Raw genomic sequence first — 18,499 nt, 5'->3', positions numbered from 1 at the left:
AAAGGAAATGTCATCAATCGAACTGCATTTGCTGATACTCCTTCACATTTCACCAAATCACAAATCTCTAAAAATGTTTCAAGATGCAGATAAGGACTTTCTGATACTTCTCCTCCAAATTTGTGACCTTGTATCATGAAAATTATCTCTGGGTCTAGTTGGAAACTTTCTACTTCAATTTGAGGTTGCACAATGGGAGATAAAAATCTTGCAGAAAAGGGTGTAGAAAAATTTCTCATGGTCCTGCTTGACATGTTAGTGCTCATGGATATTCAAGAAGAAAAAGAAAATTATCAAGAATCAAAAACAAGAAATAAAATGCAATATGAAAAGCAAGAAAGCGAATGCAGAATTTAAATTGCAAGAAAGAAAGTGCATAATGAAAACAAGAAAGAAAAGATAAAAGGAAAAAGAAAAATGTCTAGAATAATTCATATGCTAAAGATTGCAAGATATGTTTACAAAAGAAAAGAAGAATGAAACTAGATCAAAAGAGAAAACAGAGAAAAGTTAGATTAGAGTGCTAGAAATCAAGAATGCAAAGTTAGAATTAGAATTAGAATTACAACAAAAAGAATTGTCAAGAATGTTATTCAAGAAAAGAAAAGCTTATAGAAACAGAATTCTAAAGTTACAACTATGAAAATGTAAAGAAAGAAAGAAAAGTTATGTTTAGTCTAACTCAATTGATAATTCCTAATGTTATAGCGCAGTCCCCGGCAACGGCGCCAAAAACTTGTTACGCTCCGCAAATGTACGGAAATGTCGCAAGTAATATAAAAGATTATCGTATCCACAGGGACTGGAATAAGCACTAGAAATGCCTCAATGCGAATTAGCTAAACAACTATCCAATCATTTCAAAAGCAAAGTAAAGGTAAACAAATCTAGTCTTAAAGATCAACAAACAAGAGTATAGTGTTTTGGGTTATGATAAAGGGAGATTCTAGGAGTTTCGGTTTCTTTGTAAGATTTCTTGAATGTAAATGGTTCACCAATTCTTATCCCTCAATTGTCAAACATGTAGAAAGTTGCCGGTTCCCTCTTGCAATAGACAACCGGCTAAGGACTGAGAAATGTATCTAAATAGGATTAATTAGACATGTACCTATGTTGTCCTTACACAGAAGTGCACCTATTACTATGCCTTCCTCGGATATCAACGTAGAAGCCCACGACTCATTAATCTATCAAGATACAAGCAGCTAGTCATAAAATCCATCCTACTCTCTTGAATATCCCTATTTCCTCTTCAAGATTATCTCTCAAACGTCCTTACACGGGCTTGCACCTGTCACGTGGATCCCTCGGATGATCGAGTGAGAGTTTATCTTTACAAAGTCCACAAGAAATCCAAACAATCAATCAAGAATGAGAATTAAGCACAAATCACCATTAATCATTCAAGATCTAATTGATACAAGCAAGTCAATGTCATTGAAACAAGAAAATGGCAAATCCATTAGAGATTACATCAATCCATCATACAAATACTCCCTTAATCCTAGAATACAAGATCTACTCCATGAATCGAGGAAGAAAACCCGAAGAAATAGAGATTACAAGCATTCCTTGAATCCCCAATCTAAGAAAACAAGAAGAGGGGAAAAGAAAACTTATCTACGAAGAAGCCTTGTCTTCGGATCCAATCCTCGCTCCGGAGCCGGAAAATCCTCCCAAGAATGGGAGGAAACCACCAAATCTTGCTTTCTCCCAAAGGGGAGAGATCCCCTTTCAATTCATGAAGAAGGGTTTAAATAGAGGAGGAATCGGGCGCCACACGGCCATGGACGTGTGAGATTCACACGGCCATGTCATTCCCTCTCTGCCAAAGCTACTGCAGTGTGACTCCACACGAACCTCTGCTCTGGAAATGCTACAGTGTGTGGTGCACACCACCCTGCTTAGTCTCTGGAAATGCTACACGGCGGTGCAGTGCCTTCCTGGTCTCTGGAAATCTCACACGGTCGTGCACCAACACCTGCTTGGTCTCTGGAAATCTCACACGGTAGTCCACACGGCCCTGTAAGGCTTCTGCTCTGGTTGGCTTCAAATCTTGACACGGTCGTGCGGTTCACACAGCCATGTCATCTTCCTCTTCTGTTGGTGCCAAACTCCACACGGCCCGAGCTCCATACCAGTGCAGGGCCGTGTGAGGTACACGGCCCGGTGCTTTCTCCCTTCGTTTCCTCCAATGCATGCCCAAAGATGTAGATTCTTCACCAAATCGACTCCTGTGTACAGAAAATGCACAAAAAGCAGATCTCCGAACCAAAAGAGTAAATATGCTAAAAGGAAAGCTGGAAGTATAAAAATGCATAGATCAAGCATGCTCAAAGTATGTAAATGTGCGTAAAAACATGCATAAAAGAGTATATAATCTACGCACATCACTTTTACACTTTGGAAGCTCACTAGTTGCTTAGGAATTGCTTACAGATTGGATGCTTGAGTTGTTGTTGAATTCCTAGCTCCAGGGGCCTTTATATAGGCCCTGGAAATCTTATCCCGAGAGTCCAAGGCGCCTCCAACAGGGTTCAAGGCGCCTCCAACTCGATCTGCGGATAAAACTTTATCCGCAGCGCAAACGGTCAAACTGGACTGCTCAAGGCGCCTTGAACAGGCTTCAAGGCGCTTTCAAGCTTGTTTAAGGCACCTTCAAGCTACAGTAACTTCTGCTATAGTAACTTTCTGCTACAGTAATTTCCAGCTTCTTTTGACTCTTTTTCTTCTTCGCTTTGGCTTCCGAAGCTCCGTTCTTTTGGGTGATTGCGGCCAACCGGAATAGGGCTCACCCGAACCCAATTCCCGGCCTTCTCCTCGAGCAGCCTTCCGTCCTGGCTTAACGTCCCTCGAACGCTGCGCACGCTCTTCACGCCCACCGGAGTACTCTTCCGCAGCTCTCTCGTCCTTCGGACGCACCGAGCCCATCAGCTCCCTTCCCGTGCCGTCCTTCTCGCTAGCTGCATCTTCCGCTCGACTTCCTGTGCTCCTAAGCTCCTGCACACTCAGACACAGGGATCAAACACAGCAGGACCTAACTAACTTGGTTGATCACATCAAAACTATCACGGGGTCCATCAATTTCTTTCTGATGGTAATATTCTAGGACTTCTGTAGCATGTATAATTCTTCTATTTTTGTTCTTTGCTGTAGTTAAGTAGACCAAATGATACTTTTGTTTGACAGATTAGAACAGTGGATGTTTTAACTCAGAAAACTAGACATTTGAAGGTGAAAAGCGGTGAGATTAGGGAAATGAAAGGCGCAAGAAGAATGGAGCAGGATAGCAAGTTGAATAGATTCTGATTCTCATAATTTAATGTAGCCTCAGCTTGATTTTGGACTCACGATGTTCTACCTTGATGTGTTGTTAAAAGAATGTTGTACCTTGATTTTGATGTCTATTAGGTTTTGATGCAAAAAGAATGTGTGTGTATTTTATGGATACTGTTGTAAGAAGAATATTTATGTAATTTGTGAATATTTGTGTATTTTATGGATCCTGTTGAATGAAGAATATTTGTGTATTTTATGGATCCTGTTGAATGAAGAATATTTGTGTATTTTTTTTTGTTTCTGTGGGTTTTTCACTATTTCGGAAATCGAATTTGTGTTGTTAAAAAATACTGATATTACATCAGTTTTCCATCGTTGCAAAATCGATGTCATTAACTAATATTACATCGGTCGTATACCGCTGCCAAAACTGGTGTTATTAGCATATAATATTACATCGGTTTTACACCGTTGATGAAATAGTGTCATTAAGTGATAGTACACCGGTTAATAACCAATTCGAACATCGGTGTCGTTAAGTGATACTACAACGGTTTTAACCCGATGTCTAAAATGGCAGACCTTTTACATCGCCTTCATAGACATCGGTCGAAAATGTAATAGACACCGGTGGAAAACCGATGTCTATGAGGGTTTTTGTTGTAGTGTGTGGTGGCTGCTATGATGGCCAACAGAGGTGGAGCTCTATGTCTCACAGTAGGGTCGTGCGATAATCGATCATGTAGCGTGGCAGTAGTGACGCGAGGTAGAAAGGTAGATAGAAATCGTGATGGCTTCCTACTCATGGTCAGAGAGAAGCCGATGGCACACGGGAGCCTGGTGATCGGAGAGGCAATGCGGATGGAGACTGGACAGAGTGGTGTGGGCGGAGGTTGGCGATAGAAAATAGGGATCGGGGAAGGAGGAGGAATAGGGAGAAAATGAGGGGAAAAGAGAAGATTTAATAAGTTTTATAATATCAACTTAGGTTTAATTAATTAAACCCTAAGTTGATTTCCTCAATCAACTCCTATTAAAATGGTATTTCAAACAGACTTTCTCCTAGCCCAAGTGATCCATCCCCTTAAAAGAAGTAATACAGTCTCCGTTTAAATTCTGAAAATTTTTTAAAAATTCTCAAAAAATTCTATAAGATTATTTCTCAAATAACCTTATTATTTAATTATTATTTGGGTGATGTATTTTAAATTCTCCCCCACTAACAAAAATTTGGTCTCCAAATTTACTTCTCAACTTAGGGATCCTCATCTGAGGGTAATAACTAAACAACATAGCCATATACTACTCCATGCTAGTATCATGAACAAATTTCTAACCATGATGGATTAAAGGTTCTCTTATAAAATTACAAGATGATCCACTTCCAAGTAGATAATGATGAATCTATGGGTCATGAGCTCACCATGCTTTCGCTATGCCCACATTACTATCAAGCCAACCGTGGGTAAATCAAACATCTCCAAAATCCATAACATACACAATTAGCAGATTCTCAAATGTCTTATAGTGCGCTCAGACTGTCCATCTATCCGAGGGTGAAAGTACTAAAATAGAACTCTATACCCATGATCTATTGTAAAAAACTGTCAGAACTGTGATGTTCTCTATCTGGTTTGGTACTCAAAGATATAGCTTAAAGTCTGGTGATCTCTCTACAGCATAACAAATCGATCCAAAGAATCTGTCCTACGGATCGAAAGAAACAAAGCAGATTTGGTTATTTAGTCATCGATTACCCAAATCACATCATGTCCTCTCCGTGTCCTACCTAATCCCACAACAAAGTCCTTCGTAATATGCTCTCATTTCTATTCTAGTATCTAAAACTACTGAAACAATCCTACTAGTCCCTGATGTTCAGCCTCCATGTGGTGGCATATTAGACATCAAGCTGCAAAATCCACGATGTCTTTCTTTATATCATTCTACCAATAGGAACGTTCCAAGTCTATACATTCAGGTACCACCCAAATGTATCCGAAATCTAAATTAGTGTGTTTCCTAAAGTAACTCCTCTCAAATAGGATAAGACTTAGGAAACACATAATCTCCCACAGTAATAATGAATCCTGTATAAATAATGTCACAACATTTTTAACATGAAAATAATAACTACTAAGTCCAAAATCATGAGTGAAAGAAAGTACCATCTCCGTAGGGAGATTGTATATCGAGGAGATGTCAACGTTATGAAGATAGCGTCGAAAGAGAACCTTGCAGATTCGTTCACCAAGACATTACTTGAAAAAATGTTCATAGGTCACTTAGAGGGAATGGGTCTTAAAGATATGTCTCATCTACTTTAGGGTAAGTGGGAGTTTGTTGGGAATATGCCCATAAAACAGATATTTACTATTAATTGCTAAATTAAATAAAAGAAGCATTCATTTTATTGTTTGATTGTTTTATGTTTACTTATATAAAAATAAATATCTATATAAAATCCATAATATATTGTTGTGACTATGATTTTAGTATATAAGATTGTTATATACAAGAGGATTAAAATCATAGATAATATATTTAAAATGTTCATGATTGATTAAAGTATGGATCTTTAATTAGTAACATTAATATAATTTGGCGACATTATGAATATGATAGTCTTATCCGGATAATTAGTGTAGTGACACTAAGTAGAGACATTTTATATAATATGATTATATAGGACTAGGACCATATGTGATTTAAGTGTATATGTTTAAAGTACTGTTACAAAGACTTAAATCAACATTGCTAAGATAATCATATGTTGATCAATCTAAATCCCGAGTAGTCATAGACTCGTTGTTTGTATTAATAGGTCTCTTGATTTGTTTGTTAAAACCTATTTTTAATAATAGGCATAACACTTTGTTACGTCACCGCAAGTGCACGGTTATGTCGTCAATAATATAAAAGATTATCGATCCCACAGGGACTGTTGATTAAGCACTAGTTAACTTTGCACGGCGAATTATCTAAACAATCGAAGCTTAATTGAAAAAGAGAGAGTGAAGAAAAGAGAGAATGTAAAGAGTAGAGAAAGAGGGAGAGTTGGATTTTGGGATGGATAGATACTAGGGGTTCGGTTTCACTATGATGCTAGTTAATGTCCCTATGCATTGTTCATTTACCTAACTCCATGCTTACACTCATGTAGGAGTTTTAACTAAAGTTCGGTACTATCCCGTGAAGATCGCACCAAAAGGTTTACCCAAGTTCTACCACCATTAAGTAGAAGAGGTAATTTAGGAAGTTCGATTATAGGGAATATCCTTCTGTCACCAGGGCCCACAGTCCACGTTTTTAGATTACATAGATCACTTCCTAATAGTAGATTAATGCAATTAAGTGAAAGAGGCAATTTAGGAAATCCGATTATAGGGAACATCGTTCTCCCACAAGGGCCCATGGTCCATGTTCCTAGATTACACAAGTCACTTCCTAACATTAATTTGGGAGAACCCTTTAAACTCTAATTAGTTTTCCTAGTAGAGAGTCAATCCCCGTTTCAAGGAATTGCCGTAGAAAGTAAGGGATACCTTTTGTCACAAGGTCCCATGATCTTGCATTCCAAGACTCTTCCTCTACATGGTGATCTAACCCTACATCTATATGGATTTACCTCACACACATTTCATCAAACGTATACAAGGCACAACACACATAGATGATGATATAAATACTTCATTGCATAGGAAAATATCCAAATACATAGTTCATATATTCACAATCACATCACAACTACTTTCTATATCCTAGATCTAGAGATCTACTTCATTGCAAAAGAAATACAACCAAAGACAAAGAAAGAACCAAACTATAACCCAACACAAAGAAGTAGAGAGAGGAGAGTGCTTATCCTTGAAGCGTGGTGTTCTTAAAGGCGTTCCCTTGCTCCGGAAGTGGACAAATTGGCAAAGATGTGGTTTCTAGGGTTCTCCCAAGGGGGAGAACCCTCCTCCAAGAAATTGGGGGGGGGGGGGGGGGGGGGATCCTCAAGCCAAATATTAGTGAAAAGGGGAGAAAACCCCCTTTTATAGAGCAGGGCATGGGCACCACACGGCCCGTGACACGACCGTGTGGATCCACACGGCCTCATACATTTTGCTCTTGGCCAGAGTGACACGGTCGTGTGGCTCACACGACCATGTTCTGCTTTAGTTCTGGATGGATTCACACAGTTGTGTGGCTCACACGGCCATGTTCTGCTTTAGTTCTGGATGGATTCACACGATTGTGTGGCTCACACGGCCAGCCACTGCTTACTCTCTAAAAATATTGCACGGTCATGTGGTTCACACGACCATGGGGCTTACACGGCCATGTGGCTCACATAGCCATGTGGCTCACACGACTATGTGGCTCACACAGCCATGTGGCTCACACGACCATGTGGCTCACACGGCCTAGCTCTTTTTGGCCATGTATCAAGGATGTGTAGACTTGTAGGCCATTTTAGCACCTCTTATATTGGTATTCTTGAGTTGCAGTCTTCAAAAAAGTTGTAGAGCTTGAAGTTATCTACAATTCAATATAAAGAACAACCCGGAACTCCAACTAAGAATAAAGTTATGCCCATTTACTCTTGGTGTACAGTGCAGGATTTGACACGACCCTATGTCAAGGTCGTGTCTCATTACAACATCTTTTACACCATCAATATGAGGTTATCTCTAGTTGAAGCCTTCATCAAAATTGTAGATCTTGAGTTTTCTACATTTTGATATAAAGAACAACCATAACTCCAACCGAGCACAAAGTTATGGCCATTTTAATTTCATTCTATATTGTTGAAAATTCCACATGACCTTCACACAACCATGTGGCTTCCACAAGGCCTCCACATGACCTCCACATGGCCTTCACATGGTCGTGTGGTGTCTACACGTCCAGAACATGAAAAAAACTTAGTTTTCGCATACCCGTGTGAGTTTCACATGGCCCAGACACTCTGGAAGCTTTAGACTTCATTTAAGCTTTATTTTTGCTCTAAATCACGTCCTATCAATCAAAACAAGCAAAGAGTAGATCTCCCAATAGAATATAATGTAAGTATGACATTATAATGAAATAGGGTACAATAAACATAGATTATGCTCATGAAATATAAGTAAATGTACGCCAAAATATATATAAAAGTGTATATAATCTACGCACATCACACTTATATTTTGGAAACTCGATTATACATTTAGCAGGGAATATGATTTATAGATATGGAATCTGTAACTTTCGAAAGGATACTATAATGGTTCTATTGAGTGTTGATTCTAGCACTGAATAGTTTGAGCACTCTAATTCATAATTAGATTATGAATTAACTATTCACTAGTGAATTAATGGTACTTAAGATTTTAGATACAAATAGATAGGTAAAACGATAATTTCACCCAGCTCTATTTGTAAACCATAAACGGAGGGTTGATTGACATGTAATGATTATATCAATGGGTTGTTCAAATCTTTTGAGTAACACGTTCCATAATTCTCAATAGTGCAATTTCGGATTTTAGTGGAATAATCTTGGAGTTAATAAATTAGATAATTGATTAAAGAGCTTTAATTAATTTTATCTAAACTTATTGGAGCTTGAAATTATGGGTCCATAGTCCCCAAACCATCTTCGTATAATCATGATGGATACTCTTAAATAATTAATTTGATTAATTATTTAGTCTCACAAAATTTATTAAATAATAAAATTGTTTATCATTTAAACCAGAGGAAAAATTCTATTTGTAATTTGATTACAAATAAAATATAAAAAAGGAGAAATCAAATATTTGACAATATTATAAATATTCTAACAAAATTTATAATGTACATTCCCCCTTTTTCTCTCCCACTTTATAATACATGCCCTCTCTTTCTCTCCCACTTTATAATACATGTTTCCCTCTCTCCTATACTATATAATACATGTCCCTCTCTCTCTCTAGAAGAGAATATTTTGCGAAAATTTTCATAGTTGATTTGTGAGAAAAGTTAGGAGAATTAGTCCACACGTTTTGTCCATCGGTTGATTTAAAGAATTAGTGAGGAAGATTGTGGTATTGAAAGAATTCTTGTGATCTGCAAATCTTAGACACAAACTCAAGATCCAAAAGATATTCCGTAATGATTCTAATTTTTTTTTCTAGAATTGTAAATAAAATATTATAATGTTTGCATGTTGAATTATAAGAGAATTTATAGAAATTCTTATAATTAAATAGGATCATTTGTTTGATCTAAATAAAATTATTTATGTGTAAAATTTTTTAAAAACCGTTTAATCTAATTTTTCAATCTTCTGTTGCCCATCGAACAATTAAATACCAACTGTTTTAACCACCGTACTATCCCGAGGGGACGCCTTTTATACACTGCAGAACATGAATAGAACGTTATTGCCATGATCGAACATGTTAATAATCAAAGAAATGATAATGGAAATGTTGTTAGTCATGTAGATGGGATAGAAGATATAATCGATCAAATATACAAAGAAAACCATAGTTCTAATTTTGGGTGGATCATACAGTGCACGACTTGTAAAATACTAAAGAGGATGGTGTACAAGTTCAAATTTCAGAATTTGATAGTGAACTGGAAGCAAATGACTTTTTTGACTGGGTGGAGAGCATTGATAGTTATTTTTATTGGAAAGAAGGGAAGGCAAGTAAAGCTGTTGGAGCAAAATCGAGGGGATCGACCTCTACTTGGTGGAAACATTAATTATCAAATGATCAAGAAAGTAATAAAGGGTGCCTTTAAAAAAAACAATAGCCCAATATATTTTTCATTTTGATAATACTCTTATTCCAGTTTTATTGTAGCGGTTAGGGTATTTCTAAAAAAAGACTAAAGTTAATTTGATATGAATGGCAATCACTGTTGCACTATATTTAAGAAAAAAAAGAAAAAAAGATAAATTTATTTAGTATCATTGACTAGTTCGATCAGTTGAGCCTTACATAATTTTCTTACTGACTACCAGGATAAATAGGGAAGAACGTTCGATGGGCAGCCCAGCACTACAAAAAATCTATTATTTAGGGATGAAAATTTGCAACAAAATAATTTCGTCGCAAATTTACCATGAATTTAGCAACGAATGGAGAAATCGTCGCTAATTAGCAACAAAAGAATAATTGTCGCAAACTCGCAACAAACATTAATTCGTCGAAAATTTTGTTGCAAATATGGGATGAAATATGAAATTCGTTGGAAATTTTACGAGATTTGCAACAAAAATTTTTTTTGCCGCAAACATAAATTTACCAAAGTTAAGGAAAACCAGATCTGGGACGAACTTCACAGTTCGTCCCAGATCTGGAACGAACTCTGGAGTTCGTCCCAAACTGTAAATATTTGAAAATTAAAAAAAATATTTCAAAAAATAAAAATTAGACCTATAGAGCTCGGAATGGCGCGGAACAAATTTCTATGTATTCGTATCGATCTTCTGATCATAATGATGACACGAAATTATTTTTTTAGCTAATATTTTCAGGTTTTTAAAGTTTCAAAAATGATTATTTTAAATGTTGATATAAAAATTTATGAACCCCAAAATATTGAGTGGAAAAAATATTTGGGGCCTTCATTACAATCAGAAGATCGATACGAACGCATAGGAACTAGTTTCGTGTCATTCTAAGGTATCTAGGTCATGCATCCGTATTTTTATCATTTAATTTTGTAATTTAAGAAAACTAGAAATTTGGGACGAACTCCAAAATTCGTCCTAGATCTGGGACGAACTCTGGAGTTCGTCCCAAACTGTAAATATTTGAAAATTAAAAAAAAATCTTTCAAAAAAAAAAAAACTAGACCTATAGAGCTCGGAATGACGCGGAACAAATTTCTATGTGCTCGTATCGATCTCATGACCACATTAGTGAACTCAAAGCCCCAATATAGTTAGCGATAATTAAATTGAAAATATCAAATTGATAGAACCTATGACTTGGTTAAAATAAGAGTTGTTTTATCTGTTAATACTCTGTATTTTTTAAATAATTACAAGTTACATCTTATCGTCTTCTCGGGGGTTCGTGGATTCACTTTTTTCTTAGCAAATATGGTAAGTTCTTTGGTTTCATATTATTTATTATGAAACAAATTTGTATTAAATTTATCATTTGTTTGAATTTTCAGAATCTCTTTCGACAAGGTGGTCGTAGACGGGGCGCTCAGCATACACCACCTACAGACACTGTATCTACACCCCCACCTAATCAAGCAGACACTGCAGGACCGTCGCATACACCTTCAACAATACCTTCTTGTGCACCATCGCCTTCCCCTTCCCCTTCGGCTGTACCTTCATCGATCGAGTCCCCAACAACCTCTTCCATTCCTTCCTGACATTCGATTACAGAGAGGCCAGACACTCGAGAGTCTATAGCCCCTTGTGGAGATTCGTAAGCAAAATTAAAATATTTTATTTTATCAACTTTCATAATTATTTAACATGCTTTTTTTGTAAATTATAATAGGTTCAATAATTCTGTCCATGTTATTCACGAGATTAATAGAATCGTGAATAACCATTGGAGAGGGGACTCGATGAGTTATACTAGCACTCCAACACCGACTAGAGAGTTATGGTGGAGTGAATTTAAGGTATATCTCATTTGTTTTATATCTTAAATGAAAGTAAATATATAAATAATTATTTTTTTTCTATTACAGTGATCATTCACTTGGGACATGAATGATGACATGGAAATAAGAAGGATTTTCATGAAAAAAATGTGGCAATCATATTCGTCATGTACTCAATCATGCGAAGTCAAAGGGGAAAAAACCACCGTTCATTACTGAGGACAACTAGATAAGGATTACCAATTATTGGGAAAGTGAGGAGTTTAAAACAAGAAGTCACCAAAATAAAACAAATCAATCTTTTAATTCTGGAGACATACATGTCTGCTACATATGCGAGAGGATCTATCAATATTGATGAGCATAGACGCATATTGGTAATTTTTTAACACTCCCATTATTTTCTTACTCTATTGGACACTATTTGATTTTATTTAATCATCTTTTTTAGTCCAAAGAACTAGGAAAGGAGCCTACATTTATAGAAACTTTCACCCGCACCTTTCAGAAAAAAGATAAGACTTGGAGCAGGGATATAGCTAGAGCAATCAAGGTTTGAATAAATTTTTGATCTAAATTTATACCTTAGATTCTATTATTAATGTACGCACTATAATAACTTAATGTTATTATAATTATAATTTATGTTTTTATTACAATACAGGAGAAATATGATGAACTAGAGGCAGCACAAAGATGTTCTGGTTATACTAGTGCAGATATGGAGGGGTCTGAGCCATCTGTTGTTACTGATTTAAATTTATGGCTACAAGCGAGTGGAGGGTCAAAAAAAGGAGGAAAGATATTTGGAATGGGTTCTTTGAGCAGAACCCATAGAGTTGGCTGTATTTCTTCTTCCTCCTCACAGACCCAGCAGATGACCCACTTGACTGAAGAGGTTTCACAGTTGAAGGATATTTTAAATGAAAGGGATGAAGAAATGAGACAAATGCGCCTAAATCAAGAATTGATTTTACGACATTTTAAGTTAATTTCTGCTCCAAGTCAGAATCCTCCCGGTGACGGTGACGATGGTGATCATGATGATGGCGATGGTGGTGAATCTTAGTTAAATTATTGTAAGTTTTATATTAGATATTTTTTTACACTTATTGTTATAGTTTCTTTTAAATTTTTACTTTACCTTGCTACTTTGCATTTTATGCCATGTTTTATATTTTTGATTTTTCTGTTACTAATCTATGCAATTTAGTTATATACGTGTCAATACTTTTATTATGTCATAAACATTTGATAGATGTATTTTTTATTACATAAACATTTTTTTGCTATCTAAGTCTTTGATATATTATGATAATCATGTATTAAGACCATGTCTCTAGATTTATTTGGTTAATCTTTCCTAAATTTCTTGCTTCTTCTAGCTATGAAATTCTACTGTTTATGTTGAAGTGATTCTAATAGTTAGTGGGTTTTGTGCAAAGTTGAAGCTCGCCTTGAAGAGATGAAAGAAAAGGAATTGTCATAATTTAAGTAAACTTATTTCCCAATCTGGTTGATTTGTTTACCCCTCTATTATCTTTAAGAGAATGACCAAGATTTCCTTGTAGCCATTAGGAATCACAAAGACATTTAAAGAATGAGACAAGCAAAGAAAAAAGCAAGGGGACATGACATTGAAAGATTTATTTTTATCATGCACCTAAATAGCCAATTTTCTTATAGGTTACTTGATACTCCAAATGAACTTGAAAAGATTTATTTCTAACCAAATACAAGTTTCTTAGGAAACGTTACAGAATTGTTCTAGGGTCTTTTTCATGTGACAGCTACCAATTCTATTTCTAATTTTGATTTATGTTGTAGTTTCCAAATTGCTCTTGTTGGTATTCTGAAAACCCATATTAAGAAAAGCAAGTTCAATTTAGGATGCTATCATGAGCATAATCAGGCTTGTAAATCTACAAGATCTAATACTCCATTTAGGATGCCATCAAGGAATTAATTAATTACTTTTTCTTTATTATAGAATCGTTAATTTTCTTAGTTTTCTTTTTTTTTTAAAAAAAAAAACAAGACAATATTTAACTTGTTAGTTGCATAAGTTTTAAATGTCTTATTTCAATATGATATCATTGATATATATATATATATATATATATATATATATATATATATATATTGTTATAAATGTTAGTTATTATTCATTTGTAATTTGATGTAGGAAAAGGAGAACAAAGCATAGAAGAAGGTGCATGAAGCTCCCGAAGCATGACGATTAGTATTTTATTTTATGCTTAGATGTATTTGTTATTTGGATTATGAGTTGATGAACCAAACTAGTTCTTGTTTTCATGTGTAAATATGATGTTTGTTGAATTGATATATTTGAATGTTAGTTTGGATGTGTAGTTTGAATGTGTAAATATTATGAGTTGATATATTTGAATGTTGTTTGGATGTGTAGTTGTTTGGATGTGTATAAATATGATGTGTGTTGAAGTTTGGTATAAATATTTGAATGTTTGGATGTGAAGTTGTTTGAATGTTTGTTTGGATGTGTAGTTGTTTGGATGTGTATAAATATTTGAATGTATTTGATATGTAAAATAGGATGAAGAAAATGAAAAATATATGGGTGCTGGGTAAATGTATTTTGGGACGAATTCGAGTTCGTCCCAAATTAGGGACGAATTCGGGTTCGTCCCAAATTTGGGACGAACTCGAATTCGTCGCTAATTTGGGACGAACTAGAATTCGTCCCTAATTTGGGACGAATCCAATATTCGTCCCTAATTTGGGACGAATCCAATATTCGTCCCTAATTTGGGATGAACCTTAGGACGAATTTGGGTTCGTTTCAAAATCTGACTTATTTTGATTTACCACAACTTAGGGACGAAATTCGGGACGAATTTTGATTCGTCCCGAATTCGGGACGAATATTTTTCGTCCGGAATTTGGGACGAATCTTGTTTGTCCCGAATTCGGGACGAATTTTTGTTCGTCCCGAATTTGGGATGAATCATTTTCGTCCCGAAATCGGATGAACTTTGAGAATGCGGAAACTCGAATTTTGGGACGAACCGAAATTCGTCCCAAATTCAGGACAAACCAGAATTTGTCCCTAATTTGGGACGAAAATCTAATTTTGTCCCAAATTTGAAGACACTATGCAGTGTACATTTGCAACAAAATTTGTGACAAAAATTATAGTTCGTCGCAAAATTTGGGACGAATAATTTTTTTTCGTTGCAAAATGTAGCAACGACTAATTTGCGACGAATATATTTTTGTCACAAAATTTGTCGCAAATAATTCCTTTTTTTGGAAAATTCGTCCCTAAATTCCTATTTTTTTGTAGTGCAGAAGTCCAATATCCTTTGGTTGTACTCTTCATTTGGAAAAAAAAAATCCTACAAATATGTCACAGTTATAAATCGAACTTATGGTGGCAAATACACCATATATTGAATCATGGATGGAAAGTCTAAAGGTCATTTGATCCAATGATAGAATTAAACTTATCGAGGCACCATGTTGAGTTGAAAACAAAAAGATTGAATGTTGATTGATGAAGGTGACAATGGCTTATAGTTGCCCCATACTAAGTCATGGACTGAGAGACTAGAGGTAATAGGATCCTCTAATTAAGAAGGGAGAGAAGTGGTATTGTTTGTTGATACATGCTAAGCACAAGTGTACGATCATCATTAAGTAATAAAATTATCATCCTCTAGGACTATTGAGTATAGCAGTTTATGTGCAATAGAGGCTATCTAGGCAAATCAAATGAGGAAATTGTTGTGAAAGCAGGTGAACTAAGAAAGTGGAATTAAAAAACAATGAGAAATCAATTTTAGAGACGATCATAAGACTTTGGTTTCACCATGATGAATGTTGAAATTTTAGTTATAAATCCCTCTCTTACCTTAATGTTAGATAATGCTTGAAGGTGGTCTATCTTAAGGTACATGATTCTCTCTTTTGAGAATACATCAATGTATCTAGCTTGACACAGCCCCTACTTTCATAGTAGTCAAATTAGGATAGACCCTCTATGCTCTATGATAGCCAATGGTATCCTTGAGAATAGACCCTCAAGTCCAGGATCTTATAGGTTTGAGATCATAGTTCACCTTTCAACCCCTCCCCTTTTCTCTAATAATCGCAAAGTATGTTAATATGCAAGCTCCTAGGTTAAGGTTCATCTCTCAGTCTATTTCAAAGAAATCCATCCATTAATCTTTGATCATACAAACATATGTGAATATATGTTAATGCTTGTTAATACTTATTAGTATGTTAAGTATTCTAAAAATTGAATCAAGAATCAAACATATTTTATATTTATTTTCATGGCATGACATTAGCATAAAAAAATCATATGTTTGAACAAGTGCTCTAATCTTTAAAAATTTATTTTTTTTGAGCCAAACACCTTTGTTTCATAATTATCTTGTTTGATTCGTCTAGATAGCTTTTGTTCCATGTAAATTGTACTCGACCCCATAATCCTAGAGGATGATAATATTATTATGTGACGACGACCGTGCACTTGCAGTTAGCACACATTAAATTTTTTATGCTATTGCCGAGGAATGCGCTTCGTAATATTAGATTTATTTGGAATTTAATTAATCTAGATTTTATTTTATTTTTATGTTTTCTTCAATTTTTTCGCTTCTTTTTTCATTGTGGTGAACAAGTTTTTTTATGCAAAGATGGACACTCTCACTCAAAGGTATGATCAATTTAATACTGTGAATTTTGCTGATGTTTATTGTAAGATTTGTGATACAACATATCATATAGATGTCAATTGCCCAATAATATTTGCACCTTCGCAGACGAAACAAGCGGATGCCATCTACAACTACAAACAAAATCCCACTTGAAAACTTTGCTAGAAAACTTCATCACGACTCAAACTGAACAACACTAGGATTTTATGCAACAATTTGCAGAGTCTATACAACAATATCAAGTTACTAGAAACACAACCAAATAGATCAAAGGTGTTCCGATGTGAAATCTAGATGGGTCAACTGTCGTGGAACTTCCTTCTGTTGACTTGGGTCACGTCATAGTCTTTTTTTACCTAGGTCAACCTTCAATGAATACTATGAACCCAGTTCACCTCATTGACTAGCCCTGAGGGTGACCGACCTAACCCCACAGAACATTTGGAAAAGAAATTTCTACAAATACGTCATAACTGGGGATTGAACCGCGGGTGCCTAGGTGATAATCTAGATGTCCTATCACAGAACCATAACCCCAAGGATGGTCAGCCTTCGATGAAAAAAATGATAATCCCAGTTAGCCACATTGACTATATCTGGGAGTGACTGGCCCGGCCCTATGGAAGTTTCCCACCGATCACTAGGGTAAATTGGGAAGCGCACACGGTGACCATCCCAAAAACCTAGCATCCTTTGATTACGCCCCTTACTTGGAGGAAAGATTCCTAAAAATACGTCATAGTTGGAGTTCGAACAGTGGGTACTTGGGTGATAACCTGGATGTCCTACCACGGCACCAGAACCCTAGGGATTAGTCAACCTTCGATGAAGCAACAATGGTTGGTTGTCGATGAGCTGACTCTTATAAGGCTAATGTCTACCAAGAACTAGTAAATTCCTAGAGCCAGTCTGCCAAGAGAATTGTCCTTTCAGAAAAGGATTAACACGAGATTAGAAGGGGCCAAGTCATACCTCGATGTGACCCCTCCGATGCTAAGTCAAAGTTGTGGATGAGAACATACAGAATGAATAGAGAAAATGAACTAGAGTCGATGAAGATTCTGAGAATTGTTGTTATCATACCTTCGATTGTTGGAACAATTACCTTCTATAGGAAGAGAAAGGTGTTTGTTCCACCTGCGATCATGACTTTTCATTACCTAACGCCCTTTATTTTTTATCAGTTGTATGCCCTTTAATATTGGCGACTGTGACTCTTCATTGCCTGGCACTGTTAACTTCGAGTGGTTGTGACTTTTCAATAACGCTGGCTACGGTTGCAATCCTTAGGGTGTGTTTGGTTCGAGGTTATTCTTGATAATCTTGGTTATCCATCCAAGGTTATCAACAAAAACCTTGTTTGGTTTAGGTATTCGATGATTCCTAAGTAATGTTCCATTCCTGACACGTCAGCAAAAAGGTCATGCAGCCCGGAATCGGAAAACCTCAGAAAACTAAGGTTTTTCTTGATTCCGGGGTTAACGAATTTTTTTTACCAAAAATATCCTCCGATAAGAAAAAATATGAAAAAAAGAGAAAAAATGTAAAAAAATATTAAAAAATGTAAAAAAAATAAAAATTGTTTTAAAAAATTTAAAATTTTAAAATATATTTTTAAAAAAAATTAAAAAATATAAATTTTAAAATAAAAAATAAAATTTTAAAAAATGTTAAAAAAATTTAAAAATTTTAAAAAAATTAATTTTTTTTTAATTACATTTTTTTTTAAATTTAATTTTTTTTAAAAAATTTAAAATTTTAAAATTTTTTTAAAATAAATAAATAAATAAATAATATTAAAAAATGTAAAAAAAATAAAAAAATATAAATAATATAAAAATATAAACACATTAAAAAAATAAAAAAAACACATAAAAAGTAAAAAAATATACCGAAAAAAAAGTAAAAAACATTAA

The sequence above is a fragment of the Zingiber officinale genome, chromosome 4A (assembly GCF_018446385.1).
Source record: "Zingiber officinale cultivar Zhangliang chromosome 4A, Zo_v1.1, whole genome shotgun sequence".
Classification (NCBI taxonomy): domain Eukaryota; kingdom Viridiplantae; phylum Streptophyta; class Magnoliopsida; order Zingiberales; family Zingiberaceae; genus Zingiber; species Zingiber officinale.
Note: the sequence above shows the minus strand (reverse complement) of the source record.